This window comes from Pelodiscus sinensis, chromosome 4, assembly GCF_049634645.1.
Source record: "Pelodiscus sinensis isolate JC-2024 chromosome 4, ASM4963464v1, whole genome shotgun sequence".
Taxonomy (NCBI): Eukaryota; Metazoa; Chordata; order Testudines; family Trionychidae; genus Pelodiscus; species Pelodiscus sinensis.
In genome coordinates, this window is record NC_134714.1 from 110,719,789 (window position 1) to 110,736,328 (window position 16,540).

Below are 16,540 nucleotides of genomic sequence, written 5' to 3' on the forward strand. Positions count from 1 at the left end.
CACACAACTTCCTCCACTTTTCAGAACTGTATCTGAAAAAGATGTGCATTAAAGTCAAATATTCCTAGTATTATGAAGTGTTTACTGACCCAAAATCAAACAAGTTTAATTTCCTCCTATCGACCTTAATCCCTCACCTTGAATTAGCAGTAGCAATAATCCTTCTACCATAAACAGGGGAGGATCCTAATCCCTCTTCCACACATAAATCTGTATAAACTGTGCCTTATTAGTGAAAAAAAAAACAGGTGGTTTGTATGTAATTTCCAACATTACTATCATTCAGATGGACAAATAAAAAAAATTACAGTAATCAAAAGCAGACCTTTCAGCACATGTAATTAAATGAAAGCTTAATAAAGAATAATTTGCAAGAGCCAGATGTGCTTATGTCATAATTGTTGCTTTCTTTGGAACAATTTTTCTAATATAACAAGCCTCTAAAGAAATGAAAGTTACACAATACTATGCGCTCAGTGACTCAGTGGCTAGACAAATGCATGCAAAGGGGTCAGAGTCAGAATTCTGGGTGCTTAAGAAAAATCTGACTTTTTGTTTGTTTGTTTCACTTAAACCTCCACTACATCCCACTCTTTCAAAATGCCAGGCATAGTCTAAACTTGGACAAGAGATGAGCCTTCCGAAAGAAGATACATTTAAATATTTAGGTGGAAGCACTATATTTTCCCCTCTGCTAGCACTCTAATTTTCCAGTTTTCTGTTCTGCGCTGAATAATGAAAATGAAGTGTTGTATATAGTAGTAAATGTTCTGCTCTACTGCTGGGATCTTATCAGCTCCCCTTGGCAATGGCATATAAACTAACATCGGGTTCTTAGGGTCATTCTTTGTTAGTTTAATAGGCTACAACGCTATTTGATAGTAGAAAGGCAAATTTTTAAACTTCTTGAAGCCTGAACATTTTCAGCTGAGGATAAATGAGCTACTGTACAGTGGAACTGATGACAGAACAAACAAAAATATATCTTTAGAAACAAGCTGGTTTTAGAAGGAATGTTTGAAGTTTAATATTTTCTTCTATCTATTACATACATTGCATAGAACAACAGAACTGTCTGTATTGTGAGTTAGCCACAAGAGCATTCATAACTCCAAAGGCAGTACAGACAACTTCAGAGTCAAAATGTTGCTCATCCAGATTCTTCTTAAAGTAGCCTAGAAGTTCTACACTGGATATTGCAATTTTAACTAGAATTTTCCTCTGGTTGCCCACTGACTTTAACACCAAAGGTTTGGTTGGGGGTTGCCTTTCTCTTGAGCAAGGATGAGGAGGCTGATTGAAAGTCAGTAGCCTCCCATGAACAGAGACTTGCATACAGAGTGAAAGCAGCAGAATGGTCAGTGATGTGACAGCACTTTGGCTGTGTCTAGACTACACAGTTCTTCTGGGAAAAGATACGCAAATTGCGAACCTCAATTTGCATATCTTTCCACTTCTTTTTTTGGAAGAGGTTTTTCCGACATTTGGCCCTTCTAAACTGGTCCAAATGTCAGGAAAAAACCCTTTTTCGGAATATCCCTTCTTCCTCATAAAACTAAGTTTACAGGGAAGCTGAAAAAACGTGTCTTGTCTTCCGAAAAAAATTTCGGAAGAGCAGATGCGTTCCTTGGATGCGGCAGAGTTTTTCCGGGATACCTCTGGTATCCCAGAAAAGCTCTGCAGTCTAGATGTACCCTTTCTGTTTGTAGCCCAGAGATGCACTTGTTCTGTCTTGGAAGGGCAAGGTGGAGGTTCTTGCAGTAGGCCTACTTACATCGTGGCCTACTAGCTTTAGTCTCTGCAGCATACAAAAGTGAGCTGATTTTCTAGCAAGAAGAGAACTAGTTCATCATTTGTAGATGCTCCTCAACAGAGCCTGGGCACTGAACTATCTCCAAGGCTTCAAGGATGAGCAATGATAGTACCATGGACCATAGGCCAGTAGGTGATTATCTGGGAAATTGCATGAGTGAAGATAGGTGAATGTTAAAGTTTAAGTTGCCTTTATACTGTAATACTGTGTTGAGAGTTTTACTGTGCTAAGTCATATGTCTGGAATTGTTTTGTCTCTCACTGTTATAAACTTCCCCCCAAGCATAATAAAAATGAAAAGACATTGTATATATGAACTTTTTGGTTTGGTTAGACACATGCAAGTCGCAGAGAAATAGACGCAGAGCTTACAACCACAAAAATCCACCCAGGTGCCTGCCAAATTGTTAGTTGGGCAGAAAAGTTGGGTAACTACACATGGATACCTGAATGTCTGAGGGATTAGGCAATCTGAATTAACATGCAAATAATAGATCAGTTGGTACAAACAGATGATTTTGCAAACACAACTGTTACGTTCACCTTTGAAAGGATGGCCTTAAATGGCAATCTAGGAGTGTACATAGAGTAGGTCAGGCAATGAACAGCAGGGAAAATGAATATATACTGTTAGATTTTAATGTTCTAGAGTGAACGTTTCTATAGAAATCTTGCAATTGAAATGCTAAATTGTTAGCTATTGACTAATGACTATAAAAATTTATTAACCTACCCCACAATCATGAATTTTAAGATGTATTAGTCAGCCACCGCATTAACTAATGAGTCACAGAAATTCTTTTCAGTCCTGTTACTTATAAATTTAAAGCCGCTCTAAATATTACTGCATCCTTTATACGTTAGCACATAAAATGATAGTTACTTACATAGCTGGAGTGAGAATATTGTAAGAGCAGCTTAAACATTGAAACGTACCCTCTTTTCAACCTCTCTCTATTACTTACAGAACCTAACAGTTTAAAAACTGCTGATTTCCAAATAAGACCCTTGATTACATGCTGTACTAGGAGGTTCAAACATCAAGTACATAAGACTCAGCTTGTGTCATACAGTTAACCCAGATTCAGACCAAGGTCAAGATAGTCAACAATGGGTACTTGAAGTTGGGTTTCTAAAATCCATGCTTAGGCACCAAAATATAGGTAAGCTCAATTTTCAAAAGTGCTGAGCACCCAGGAGTTCCTTTTGAAGTCAGCAGGTCTTTCGCACTTTTGAAAATCAGAACTTTTATAAAAAAGTTACGGCTTCAAAATCCATATTCAGTTGTCCAAGGCCTTGCCTACATTTACTGGGAAACCTGCACTGTAGTACAGTACTCAACCCGGTCAAGAAGAGTGAGGAGATTTGATGGGGGTAAGAGGTGGTTCTTCCATCGACCCATCACCCCTGCAGTGGCATTGCTGTGGTAATTCAAACAATGGTACGTCAACTCCAGCTATGCTATTCATGTAGCTGGAGCTGCATACCTTAGTTTGACATTGTTCCCTAGGGTAGAGGCCTGGCCTATGAGTGGAGCACATGCTATATCTTAAAGCTACACACATAAAGCAGTAACAGTATCAACCGTGCTTTGGAATGAACCCTCACAGGGTTTTCCATTACCAACTTGAGTGTAACTGGCATGGAAATGGAGTTACTGAATACAATGGTGGTTACTCCCTGCTTTACTAAACAGAAACTATCTAGAATATAGATAAACATCACATGTATCCAAACTTTTCCTGAAATAAATCTATAGGTTGATAATACTGAGCCCTTCTGCAGCGTGATTCATATAAAGAGTTTACTGTGTTTTAAAAACATCAGCTAACTAAGCCGCACAACCCTTTTGTGAGATACATAGATAATAGGCAAAGATCACTATCTCCATCATCAAAATGCAGACCTGTCTGGGTGGAACATGGGATGTTTAGGCCTACATAGTTTTCCCACTAGTAGTAGGTTCTAGATACTGGCCATACAAGTACTATCTCATTAATGCAGGCTCCTCTATGCCCCTCCTCACTTTTCACCTTGCGCTTATGCCCACAACACTATTCACTGGCACTCTACTGTGCAAATATGGGCAAATCACATCACCTTTCTGTCTGCCATTTTTAAAGCTAAATATGGATACCTACTGATTCAGATTAAGAACCCTGGTACTTTTCAGCTTGGAAAAGAGATGACTAAGTGGGGATATGACAGAGATCTATAAAATCATGACTGGTGAGGAAGAAGTGGATAGAGAAGAGCTACTGACTCCTTCCCATAACACAAGAACTAGGGGTCACCAAATTAAAAAGTACAGGTTGAACTTCTCTAGACTGGCACTCTCTTCTCTGGCAACATCCGGGGTCTGGCATGATTTAGCCAGCTGTCCACTTATCATGGGTGTGGCCACATTTCCCACGGTCCCCTAAAGTTTGTTTACAGTCACAAGCTCTGGCTCTCAGTGTTCTGTGCTGTTGTTTAGCTCTAATTTACTCCTAAATGTCCTCTAAGGGCCCAGTAAGCTGTGGAAGTGTTGGTAATGTTGCTAGATAATATTGACCTGCCAAGGTTCAGCAAACTCTCTGGTTCAGAACCGGTCAGGTCCCAAGGGTGCCAGTCTATTAGCCAGATGGGCACGGATGATGTCCCTAGCCTCTGTTTTTCAGAAATTGGGAATGAGTGACAGGGGATGGCTCACTTGATGATTACCTGTTCTGTTCATTCCCTCTGAGACATCTGGCATTGGCCACTGTCAAAAGACAGGCAACTTGCCTCGATGGTCTAACCCAGTATGGCCATTCTTATTGTAAAGCTTTGAGGCTAAATGAATGCAAAGTGAGAATTACAGCTTGCCGAAGCTACCAAAGACAAAGCAGTGGTATTGTCATTATACTGGGTTAGCCCATCGAGGCCAATAGCTTGTCTTCTGACAGTGGCCAATGCCAGATGTCTCAAAGGGAATGAACAGAACAGGCAATCATCAAGTGAGACATCCCCTATCACTCATTCCCAGTTTCTTTGTTGTTTCACTTATGTGTTGAGAGTGTGGCTGTGTCTACACTGGGCCACTTATTCCGGAAAAGCAGATGCTTTTCCAGAATAAGCTGCGAGCTGTCTACACTGGCCGCTTGCTCTTCCGGAAATGCAATGACGATCTACTGTAAAATTGTCAGTGTTTTTCTGGAAAAACTATGCTGCTCCCGTTCGGGCAAAAGTCCTTTTCCGGAAAAACTGTTCCGGAAAAGGGCCAGTGTAGACAGCACAGTAGTCTTTTCCGCAAAAAAGCCCCGATCACGAAAATAACGATCGGAGCTTTTTTCCGGAAAAGCGCATCTACATTGGCACGGATGCTTTTCCGGAAAAAGTGCTTTTCCGGAAAAGCAGCCTGCCAATGCAGACGCGCTTTTTCCGGAAATACTTATAACAGAAAACTGTTCCGTTTTAAGCATTTCCGGAAAAGGGTGCCAGTGTAGACGTAGCCCGTGTGTGTGAGTCAGGCAGAATAGGATTTTTACTTATGTAGTCTTAAGTGTGATATCACTGAAAGGCATCCTGGATGAAGTATGTTTCAAGAAGGTATTTGAATGAAGAGAAGGTACTCAATTGCTGCATTTGTGGTAAGATGTTGCCTCAAGCATAACAGAACAGCATGGAAATAGGTGCAAATGAGAGCCTGGGAAGAGATGGAAAGTGCAGTTGTAGTCGTAGGGAGCCAAACTATGGGCTTGAGAGGGAAAGTAAGAGGGAGTAAGACTAGACATGCAAGTAGGAGCAGATTTGTATAGAACTTTGGTTAGAACTAAAAGCTTTAAATTTAATGTTGCTGCTGAAGAGGAAACAGGACACAGTTGTGGTGCCATGGTCCAAGTGCTAGGCGAGGAAAATGATTTTTGTGACCAAATTTTGAAGAGACTGAAGTGACACAAGATGAGTTGCAGACAGGCCAGAGAGATGGCGGTCACAGTAGCTAAGGTGAGAGAGCCTCAAAAACACAAACAAGAGCTGTAAACATTAGAAGAGGAAAAATTAGATTTGAGAAATACTCAGGGTATGTCTACACTACAGCGTTTTTTCAGAAAAACAGCCATTTTTTTTGAAAAAACTTGAGTTACAGCCACACTTCAATCGTGTTCTTTCAAAAGAAAATTGAAAGAACGGAGGGGGGTTTCTAGCATTGGTAATCCTCTTCTATGAGGAAGAAGCCTTTTTCTGAAAGAGCTCTATTGCAAAAAGGCATGTGTGGATGGGAAGAGAGAGTTCTTTCAAAGGAAGAAGAGGAAAGAGGAAAAAGCACTGGTGCCCTGGTGGCCATTATGTCCATAGTAATCACAGCTTAAATGAGAGATAGCATCCATTCAGCGTGGACTCTATCTTTCAAAAAAGCAAATCACTTTTTCAATGCGCTTTTGCTGTGTGGGCGCTCTCTATTGGAAGAAGTTTTTTCTAGAAGATCTCTTCTGGAAAAGCTTCTTCCGAAAGAAGCTTGCAGTCTAGACATAGCCTCAGAGCCAGTAGAATTAGCTGGATGCATGGGAAAGAAAGAAGTGTTTCCAAAAATTTTAAAGTTTCTATTCTTATGTAGAAGAAGATTCACAAAATCCATTAAAATATCCAATCCTTCCTATGTATTTGGACAGTGCAATGTGTCCTAAGGTGCGGGAAGGATTTGGGAGTCTGAAAAGAAATTAAGAAATTCCAAACTTTCTGCTTAACTTCAATGTCTTCTCTTAATAAAAACATAAATCCTATTTCATATCCACAAGGAATGTTTGGTACAGTTAAAAACAATAAAACTACCGAGACTCAACTGCTGAACCTTGTTTGTCAGAGTTCTAAATAAACTATGCAATGCTATAACTTCTTATTTATAGAGATGCAAGTTCAGCCTTTGAGACATTGAGTAATTCAGCTTCAGACAGAAAAAATTCTAAAAGGGTAACTGCAAATGCATTATGGTACTTGATACAGTTGTTTTTTCTTATCTAGTGCATTAAGCTGGTAATGTTGCAGAGCTATAACTCCAGAAATTTCCTCCAGGATGTATAACATACATTCAAAACAGAACAACATAACTCGCTAATCACAAAGACAGTGCTTACAAAGCGTATGTAAAACCAGCAGCTTCTTCAGTATAATGTTAGCGCACAGTTAAGCAATAAAGAAAGAAAGAAATTGAGTGGATTCATTCTTCTATTATTATTTATTACTGCAGTGATATCCAAAATGTGCTAGGAGCTGTATAATGAAAGATAGAACCACCGCTCCACAGAGTAATCTTTCTATGGGAAGAAAAACTGATCTCAAGCTTAAATCATTAGATTTGGAGTCAGAAAAAAACGGGTTCCGTTACCTAGTTCACACACCGACTTCCTATGTGATCTTGGGCAATTCACTTTTCAAAAGTATCTGAATGATTTAGAAGCAGTGTTTCCTCTAATTTTTATGTCCAGGTACAGAATAAATTTTGTTATGGGCACCAGTATGGAGGGGATGTGCGACACATCACTTCTATATTGGTCTACAGAACAAAAGTGATTTCGCATGTGGACAATCTGTGGTGGGGGTGAGGCCAAGGGGTTGGGAATGTGGGAATGGGCTCAGGGCTGGGCAAATGAGGGCTCTTGCTGGGGATATGGGCTCTGGGAAGGTGCTGGGGAGGAGCTGCTTGAGATGCAGGAGGAGGCACCAGGCTGGTGCCAAGAGGTTTGGAGTGCAAGAGTGTGTTCCGGGCAAGAGGTTGGGGTAGTGGGTACATAGTCTGGAGTGAAGGTGCAGAAGGAAGTTCAGGGTTGGGAGGTGGGGTCTAGAAGAGAGAAAGGGTGGTGAAGTGGGCTCGAGGCTGGGGCAGGAGATTGTGGTGGTGGAGAACAAGTGGCTCCATGCTGCCTCATGCTCACCTGCAGGTACCACCCACCGTGATACTTGGCCCATGGGAGAGGTGGGAAGAGAGCTTCCCAGTGCTCATGGAGACATGGCTCCAGCTGGGGTCCATGTTTCCTCATGCAGCTACTCAGGAGAGATTCAAATGCTGCCCAGAAGATTAGCCCACAGTTAGGTTTGGTTTCTAATGCAGCTGCACAGCCACACGTGCCTCAGTGCAAATAAAAATTGTGCCGCACATGGATGGAAAATAATGCTTAGCGTGAATTTCAGCTAAGGGGGAAGGAATAGCAGCGTGCAGGAGGGGATGGGCCAGAACACAGGGCCTTATGGGCTGTAGCCCTAAGCCACAACCCCTAAAGTCCTTTTCTTAACTCAGCCCTGCTGCTAGGGCTGAAGGAGTGTGCCTGTCCCCCAGCCACAGCAGCTTCCTCCAGCCTCAGCAGGGAGCCTCCCTGGTGAGGGGAAAATCATGTTCCTCCAGTACCAGCAGGGCTAGCACAGTATTGCTGTGGACAGGGAAAGATCCCTCTCCTTCTTGTGGGAGCCCTAAACCCTTGCACATGGCTTATTAGGCAGCTGTGGGGCTGTGCAGCTTAGGGGAACCTTGCTTAGGAGTCTAAGTCTATTTTCAAAAGTGTCTTGGGCTCCTAGGACTCTAAGACCCAAAACTTTGAAAAAGGTTACCCATTATCCCTCTGTGCCTCAGTCAAATAGGGATACTCTGTAAAGTAGAGATAATAATCCTTCCTTTTGCCTTTCTTTGTCGGCCATTTCTACATAGACTGCTAGGGTCTTTGGGTCAGGAATATCTCTGACTGTGGGTATGTATAGTGATAGAAATGTAGCCATGTTAGTCTGGTGTAGCTGAAACAAAAAACAGGACTATGTAGCACTTTAAAGACTAACAAGATGGTTTATTAGGTGATGAGCTTTCGTGGGCCAGACCCACTTCCTCAGATCAAATAGTGGAAGAAAATTGTCACAACCATATATACCAAAGGATATGTGTTCATTTTTTCAATTGTATCCTTTGGTATATATGGTTGTGACAATTTTCTTCCACTATTTGATCTGAGGAAGTGGATCTGGCCCACAAAAGCTCATCACCTAATAAACCATCTTGTTAGTCTTTAAAGTGCTACATAGTCCTGTTTTTTGTTTCTGGGTATGTACACTGCCTTGCACAATGGAACCCTAACCTCAGGTGGGACCTCTCAGCTCTACTGTAATACTGTACTATAATGAATGAGAAATGGGAATGAGGTTAGCTATGTCAACAAAGAATATCACAAGGTTATTTTACTTGGTTGGATTTTTTTAGCAAGCTGCCTTTGTCTTGAAAGATTGGTATAGCCTTTCTCCCTCAACTAAACTAAAATACAGAGTTCTTAGGCTCAAAGGTGAGCTAAAGGAAAATGGCATCCAGACATACAAGTCAGCCCAAGAAACTCCTTAGCGCATGAACATGTGATAAACCTAGAGGTGACTGCAAGGCCTAGTCAACACTACCACGGACCACCGATCTAAGTTACGCAACTTCAGCTACGCGACGAACACAGCTGAAAGTCAGTGTATTTAGATCTACATACAAAGGTTTCTTCACTGTGGAACATTGACAGCTGATGCTCTCCCATTGACTCCATCTACATGTCTCATTCTGGTGGAGCCAATGGGAGAGTGCTCAGCAGCTGATTTATCACATCTATACTGGAGATTCTCAATCGACCCCTGCTGAATTGATTGCTGGCCATTGATCTGGCAGGTAATGAAAACAGGCCCCAGAAGCTACCATATTACTGCCTCTAGAGTCTGGCAAGGGATCAGATGCTATTGCTAGCAAAATATCTCCCTCAGCTCTGCATCTGGGCCTGTGAAGACGAGGAGTAAAGGCGCAAGTACAATTGTTTAAAAACTGTTGTTTGATTGATTATAAAATCTTAACGTTGTAAAAGGTACAGTATTTTTTGTGAAAAGATCTCCCAAAAAGACAAAAATGTTTCATTTTAAAAGTACGTGTTTTATTTCATTTTATAGTCCATTTGCACAGATGTTACTTATTTGAATTGTACATACTATAAATGTGTTTGTTTATATAACAAACTTATGAGTTACATTCAGTTGTTCAGGTGTGCATGAGAGCAGAATTTAGTCCACACTATTTGTACTCTTAGGGTCCATCTACACAACACCCTAAACTCCAAATAAGATATGCAATTTGCGCTATGCAAATTGCATATCTTATTTCAAAACTATTTCCAAATAGCTTATTTTGAAATTTGGCATGTCTACACAGCGCCAAATTTCAAAATAACGTGCTATTTCACGCCATCCCTTATCCCTTGTGCAATGAGGTTTACCAAGATGGTGAAATAGCATGCCCGTTATTTCTAAAAATATTTCAAATAACAGATGGCTGGTATAGATGGGGGGGTACCCATTTCTGGATACCTGTGGTGTCCTTCGAAACAGCCATGCTGTATAGACGTACCCTTAGAAAACACACAAGGGATGCAAATTAATATTTCAATTCATTAACATATTATTTATACTGTTTAGCTAAGAAAATCCCAATGAAATCTAAAAACTTGGCTGTGGCTTCACTGAAATACAATTTTAGAATATAAAGTACCAACAAGTATAGGATTTTAATTTAACTCATATGCTTATTATATAAAGTAGCCAACAAGTGTTTGACTTTAATTAGGCATATTGCTGAAGTGGCACTGATTGCAGTACACATATAGAAAGATAGGGTTGCAATTAGGAAAAAGTTTGTAAATGGTAAAATTTCAAACAATAGGTAAGCACGAACTTCAAATGTTTAATTTATCTACAGCATTTCAGTTTCATATATTAGAGCCATACACTTTAAAATATTACCTTGATTTTGTTTGATTTGCTGTTTTTGTGGGGAGTTAATCCTATCTGTGCTTTTTAATATCTACAGTAGGGAATGAGAGATTGGACCATCCTGATTTTGCAGACCTAGCACTGCACAAAGAGGTTGCAAGGCATAGGTGTATTACTCACTGCTACTCCGCTTTTCAAAATCCTGCACCAACACCTTTGAAATAAAGACCCTTTAGGTGAAACACAAGCCGACAGCCAGTGAGTTATTGTGACTAATGTCATCATAACAAAGGCTGTTGCACTGATTATTAATGTGTTTGCTGGCTAATGTGATTGCAAATGTATTACCGCCTACCATTTGCAAACAAACTAACTGCCTGTGTGGGAATACAAATGGTACATTTCATGTTCATGGATGGAGTCTTAAGATTTTGTTTCCCTGTGTTTCTAGTCTCTCTCACCACAACAGTTTATGAAATTCTCACTTGGAAAAATTGTTATCTACTGAGATTAATGAATAATAGCTATTCATATGTATGCACTTTTTTCTTTTCTATAGCTACCAATAGGGTTGGGTGCATTTTAATCTTTGTGACTGCTACTCAACATATAACACAGGAACTCTCTTCTATGTTTCTCAAAGTTACTCAATGCATAGCTTCTTAGGAGAACATATAAATCTGATTTACTATTTCCATCAAGCTGTATTGCAATGTGTATCCTCAACTTCACAATTATTCCATCACCTTTTTTTTAAAACAGATTAAATGCCCTCTGAACAAAAATACCCTCATAGATTTCACATCCCTGTGGACAATGGTCAACCAATATTGAAAAAGTGTAAGAATTTTAGATATTGTCATTTCCATTGTTCTAAAAATCCAGGATGTATCTAGGCTACAGGGTTTTTTGTTTTTTTTTAAAAAAAGTGGCCTTTTTTTTTCGAAAAACTGCACCTGCGTCTAGGCTGCTGCTGTGTTCTGTTGAAAGTAAATCGAAAGAATGCGGCAGTTTTTTCGACTGTGGAAAACCTCATTTTACAAGGAATAACTCCTTTTTTCAAAAGTACTCTTTCAAAAAAAAGGCCGTATGTAATGCAAACTGTGCTTTTTCGAAAGAGAGCATCCAGACTGTTTGGGTACTCTCTTTTGAAAAAGCAGCTTGCTTTTTCGAAAGTACTGGTTGTAGTCTAGATGCTCTTTTTCGAAAGAGGCTTGTAGTCTAGACGTAGTCCCAGTGTCAATGTCCCCTAATGTAAAATAACAGCTTTACTTTGTTAAAAGGACCTGACTTTAAGTGGACCATGGAATATTTATGTCTCTTTGTAGTCCTTTGAAGGAGTTATCTTATGTTTTTATGCCTATCATAGGTCAAAGGTTCAAATCAGCACTTCTTTCTGTCACTCCTTATATATTTTACTATAATTTACAGCTCAGCAAGAGGACTCATAAAACAAAAGTGTCTATTTTACTTCAGAAACTAATTCTAGCTAATCAAAGCTTTCCAGCAAAACAACCCAGCATGGAACTCTGCATGGAAAATATGCAGAGAACAAAGCATTTTGTCAAATAACACATCTGATGATGTAAACACATAAGTCTCTTATAGGAAATTTTATCACTTCCACATTATCAGCACACAAAAGGAGCATTCTTGTCGCAGACCTGGTGCAACTGTGGAGCCATCGTCATTGGAAACAAGAGCCTGATTAGGTTCCCACACAGATATGAATAGACTTTCCTTTTTTAGTGTAATGCTGCCTTTCTTATTTCTTAAACAGGCTGGTAATTGTGACTGTAAAGATGCTGAATTGTGTTTGGACGACATTTGTTTCTTCATTTTTTTTTAGCAACCCGGTGACACCAATTATCCCATATGGTTGTCCTCTTCTGGAAAGTCTAAGTTAATCTACAGCTGTGAAGATGAAGAAGGACCCAGCAGGCTCAAACTCTGCCGGGTCTTTTGTCTGCTAATAAAGTCCGAAGTCTGCTGGACAGATGTTTAAGAAGATCTGTTAAATAAGTCAGAGACAAAGATCCTGACCTCTGCTGGGGAAAATTTTATTATTCTGGAAAGGGGAATAATTGCAAAACATTAACAATTATCTGCACCATATCTATTCTTTTTGGGGTTTTTTATTTCTTGCCTCAGCTTTTGGGAGAAACAGACTACTGCTGCTCGTTCAGAGAACAGTAATATAATGAGGCCTGATGCAAATATTAGTGAACTAGATTATCACATCGCCAGGCAATCTGAAGAAATGGTATAATTCTTTGTCTGATTTATTCCTGAATACTGTGATTCATATATTTTGTATCATTGCAATATATATGTATGGTTTTATTTGTCACAGCATGTATTTCTACTGAAAGAGCCTTAATTAATAAAGCCAGCTACAGCACATCAATTTTAAAGTTTAGTGTAATGGGAAATGTAAACTAAAGATCAAATTAGCATTTGACTGATTTTTCTTTAAATGCTATTAAGATTGGTTGTATTTAAATTAAGGCAGTTACTGCAAATACACTTCTGTCCAAAAGCTACAGCTGCTGTGATGGAATATAATATAGAGTGAGACACTGGTAGGCTTTCTGCAATAATATACATTTGTTTAAAGGCCAATTAACTTCTGACTGTCTGTCTCTGTGTTCATCACCACGGCATGGCAGAGCATAGGCACCAAAGCCCAAAGACGACTCTGATGATTCTGGTGTAGATTTGGAGTAACTCCACTGAAATCAAATGTAATTGCAGCAGTGTAACTGAGAGCTGAATTTGCCTCCAGGCATATGTGCACTAAGGTGCTCTTAAGATCATTTCCATTTTGTTGGGTTACATACTGTACATCTCATTCTTTTGACCTCTTTCTGCTTTGAAGGAAAGCTGCAGAAATTGCCCACAGCTTACTGTGCAGAACTTCACAAGTACAGAGAGCTCTCGCCTGAGTATCATTTCTGGAACTTACACTCTTTAACTATCATATAACTTTAGACTGATTAAATTATGACAATTAAATACAATCTTTCAGAAATTGCCTGTTCACAACCAGTTTACGGTAAAACTGAGAGCACAGCCAAGAAAGAGTACTTAGCGCTCATATAAACTATCAATAGCTGCCAGTGGCTAAGACGATGAAAACAATTAGGCACCTGGCAGTTGCCTCCTTAATACTGTATTTGTCCCCTCTTAGGGAAGTAAAGCAGTTGGTTTATTAGCTTTACTGCACCTCAATAAATTTCCAGGGTATGTCACCCTATCACCTTATAAGACTATACGATATATTTAACGACAGTCTCAGAATTGCAATGCAAAGTTGTAACTACGAATTTAAATGTATACTTAAAATTTAAAACTGCTGAAGTTCAAACGGCACAATTAGTTCTCTCCTTCCACTCGAGAGTATAAATAATGTTGATTCTACTGAAAGAGAATAACTATTCATGTCACAAGCACCCCAGTCTGTGATATTTAAATCAGATTTCCCTTTTCTTCTGATGTGACTGAGTCAAAGATCTAACCTTGTAATATGTAGGCACTGCCCCCAAGGTCTCCAGAGAAAAAACTATATTTCTGCCATGTCAGGGAAGAACAAAGGGCAGGCCAAAAGCTGACCGCAGAACAAAGTAACAGCCAGGAAAAAAGCCTTTTTGCTCTGAATATGGAGCTCCTAGACTCTGAGGAGCAATTCCCTTGTGAAGCCGCTGACGGGAGGGTGATGCCAAAAAAAAAAAAAAAAGCCCTCACTGACTTGCGGCTGTGTCTCACCTCATTTCACTCATATTTTTTTTCAAACAGACTGAATGTTGCTCTGCCGAGAATATGATGCTAAGCTACTTTTCCTGTAGAGTTTTTAAACTGGGCCTCTGAGAAAGGGTTTGCTACAATTCAATGACTAAAGTAATACCTTTGTCCATCTGAGCATTAAATGGCCCATTGAAATACAGCTTAGTTAGAAAGAATTTCAGTAAATGGTACTTTCTAATTTATTTTTTCCCTCTCCCAACAGATTACAGCCTAGCTCTGAAAATGCAGCTCGACCACTTTTCTTTGCCCCTCAGGTCAGGCCTTTCACCGGTGTTAATTAAATATGACCCCCTTACAATAGTAGAGGTTAAATGAGAGCAACAAATTGTTCTTCAATATATTACCTGATGTGCTACAAAAAGTTGGACTCTGTGGGCTTCACTGTAAATAGTCTTAACAATGAAAGTAATATCAGGAGAAGAAAAGACCAGGCAAATGTATTTTCTTTGGAAACTAGTAATCACCAAATATTAAACACTTCTTTCCATGCTTAATGATTAAACATCATAAAGAAAAGTGCTACAGTTGACAGTTTAGGGTCTAGGAGCACATGAGGCACACATTTTCAACCTGATACAGTGAAACTCTAAGGAATCAATGCGTGTCAGACAGCTTCCATAGCTAATACTCTTCCCTGCCATTATTAGAAGTTGACATTTTTGTCTCTAGTAGGCATGAACACGATGTCATCAGTCATGACTTGCTGTATGCATAAACATCGAGAAGTTCTGTGGCACCTTATAGACTAACAGATTTATTGGAGCATAAGCTTTCGTGGGCAAAGACCCACTTCATCAGATGCCACAGGATTTCTCGTTGTTTATGCAGATTCAGACTAACAGGGCTACCCCCCGATATCTTGTTGTCTGTTTCACACAATTTGACTATGCCAAAAGTAGCTGAAATTGTCTTTTTTGTCCTCATGATTTTAAATGAAGAAAGCCGGTTTTCCTGGAAGCTATTTGTTTATGGCTTTGTACAAAGTTTACTCAAGTATGTATAGCTATTTCAATACTGCATTATTTGAAAGGAAGCTTTTTTATCACATGGTAATTAGTCTTTTCACTATGAACATGACTCTACTGTAAATACTCCTCCTTGACTCTCCTTTTGTCCCAAGATTCCTTGGAAGAAAGCAACCAAGCGATAATTCAGCATTATTGCTGCTTCAGTGCACTAATCGCTTAAAGAGAGCTAAGACCCTATGCTCACTGCCACAAGGCTCCTACAGCCTCCTGGCCTAAGGCTGGCTTTGTGACCCAGCAACATCCAGATGTCAAGAGGAATATCCAGGTCCTAATGCAGCATGCCGCTCCTTTCCAGTATGGTCTAAACATCTGTTTCATCTGCTGCCATGCAACCTGCTGAATACACCAAGACTGCAGTATGAACTAGGGAAAAGAAATAGAGTGGAACAGAAATATTGAAATTGCCCAGCTCCATGTGAGGTTTCACTAAAATGCCTGCAGATAAGGTAAAATGCTTGGTACCCAAAAACCTGAGTCTGACCACTCACTACACCAATTGTAAAAACCTGGAAAAATTCCTAGCCAAATTATAGAGGGAGAGAACATGACATGGTGAGCAAGCCTTTTGCATACTGTAAATTCCACAGTGGGTACCGCTTTTTTCTCACAGTGAACAAATTTCAGTGTGTCATAATTTCTTAGTTAACTTGCCTTGTTAATTTTCCCTTCTTTTATGGTGTAAAGAGGTGGGAAGGGGAGAAAGAGAAGGGAGCAAGCAAAAGGTACACACACAGCATATACATTGTTTGTGAAGATTATGGCAACTGCTCTGTATCCACAACACATTAAAGCTAAGTTTAACACATACTTCTATTAGATATCTGATTCCTTGCAGATACAGGCTTAAGAGTGCTAAAAAACCAAACATCATTTTAAAAAAGAATCTTTAAAATATGAAAATTATCATAGGACATGACAAAAGGGAATAAACATGTAGGTGATCTATCAGAGCCTTTCCATCGTGCAACTCAGTGAGTTTCACAAAATGGCAACAAAGTCTTTCCCACGCACAAAGATTTGTATTCCTCCAAATAATGCTGTAATTACAGTACTGATTCATTCATGTCACAGCTCTCTTCAACTATCATTTATGTTGCATAGAGATGAAGATGACTTATTTCTGATTTCAATGACTCTATCAAAGAGCAAATCATATCACAACATTTGGG

At 39.6% G+C, this 16,540-nt stretch overlaps 1 protein-coding gene across 29 annotated transcripts in view; it reads right to left on the reverse strand.

The window, feature by feature from the left end:
* Window positions 1–16,540, reverse strand: part of SOX6 (SRY-box transcription factor 6) — a 519,233-nt gene that overhangs the window by 91,516 nt on the left and 411,177 nt on the right. The gene's annotated exons all lie outside the window — the stretch shown is intronic.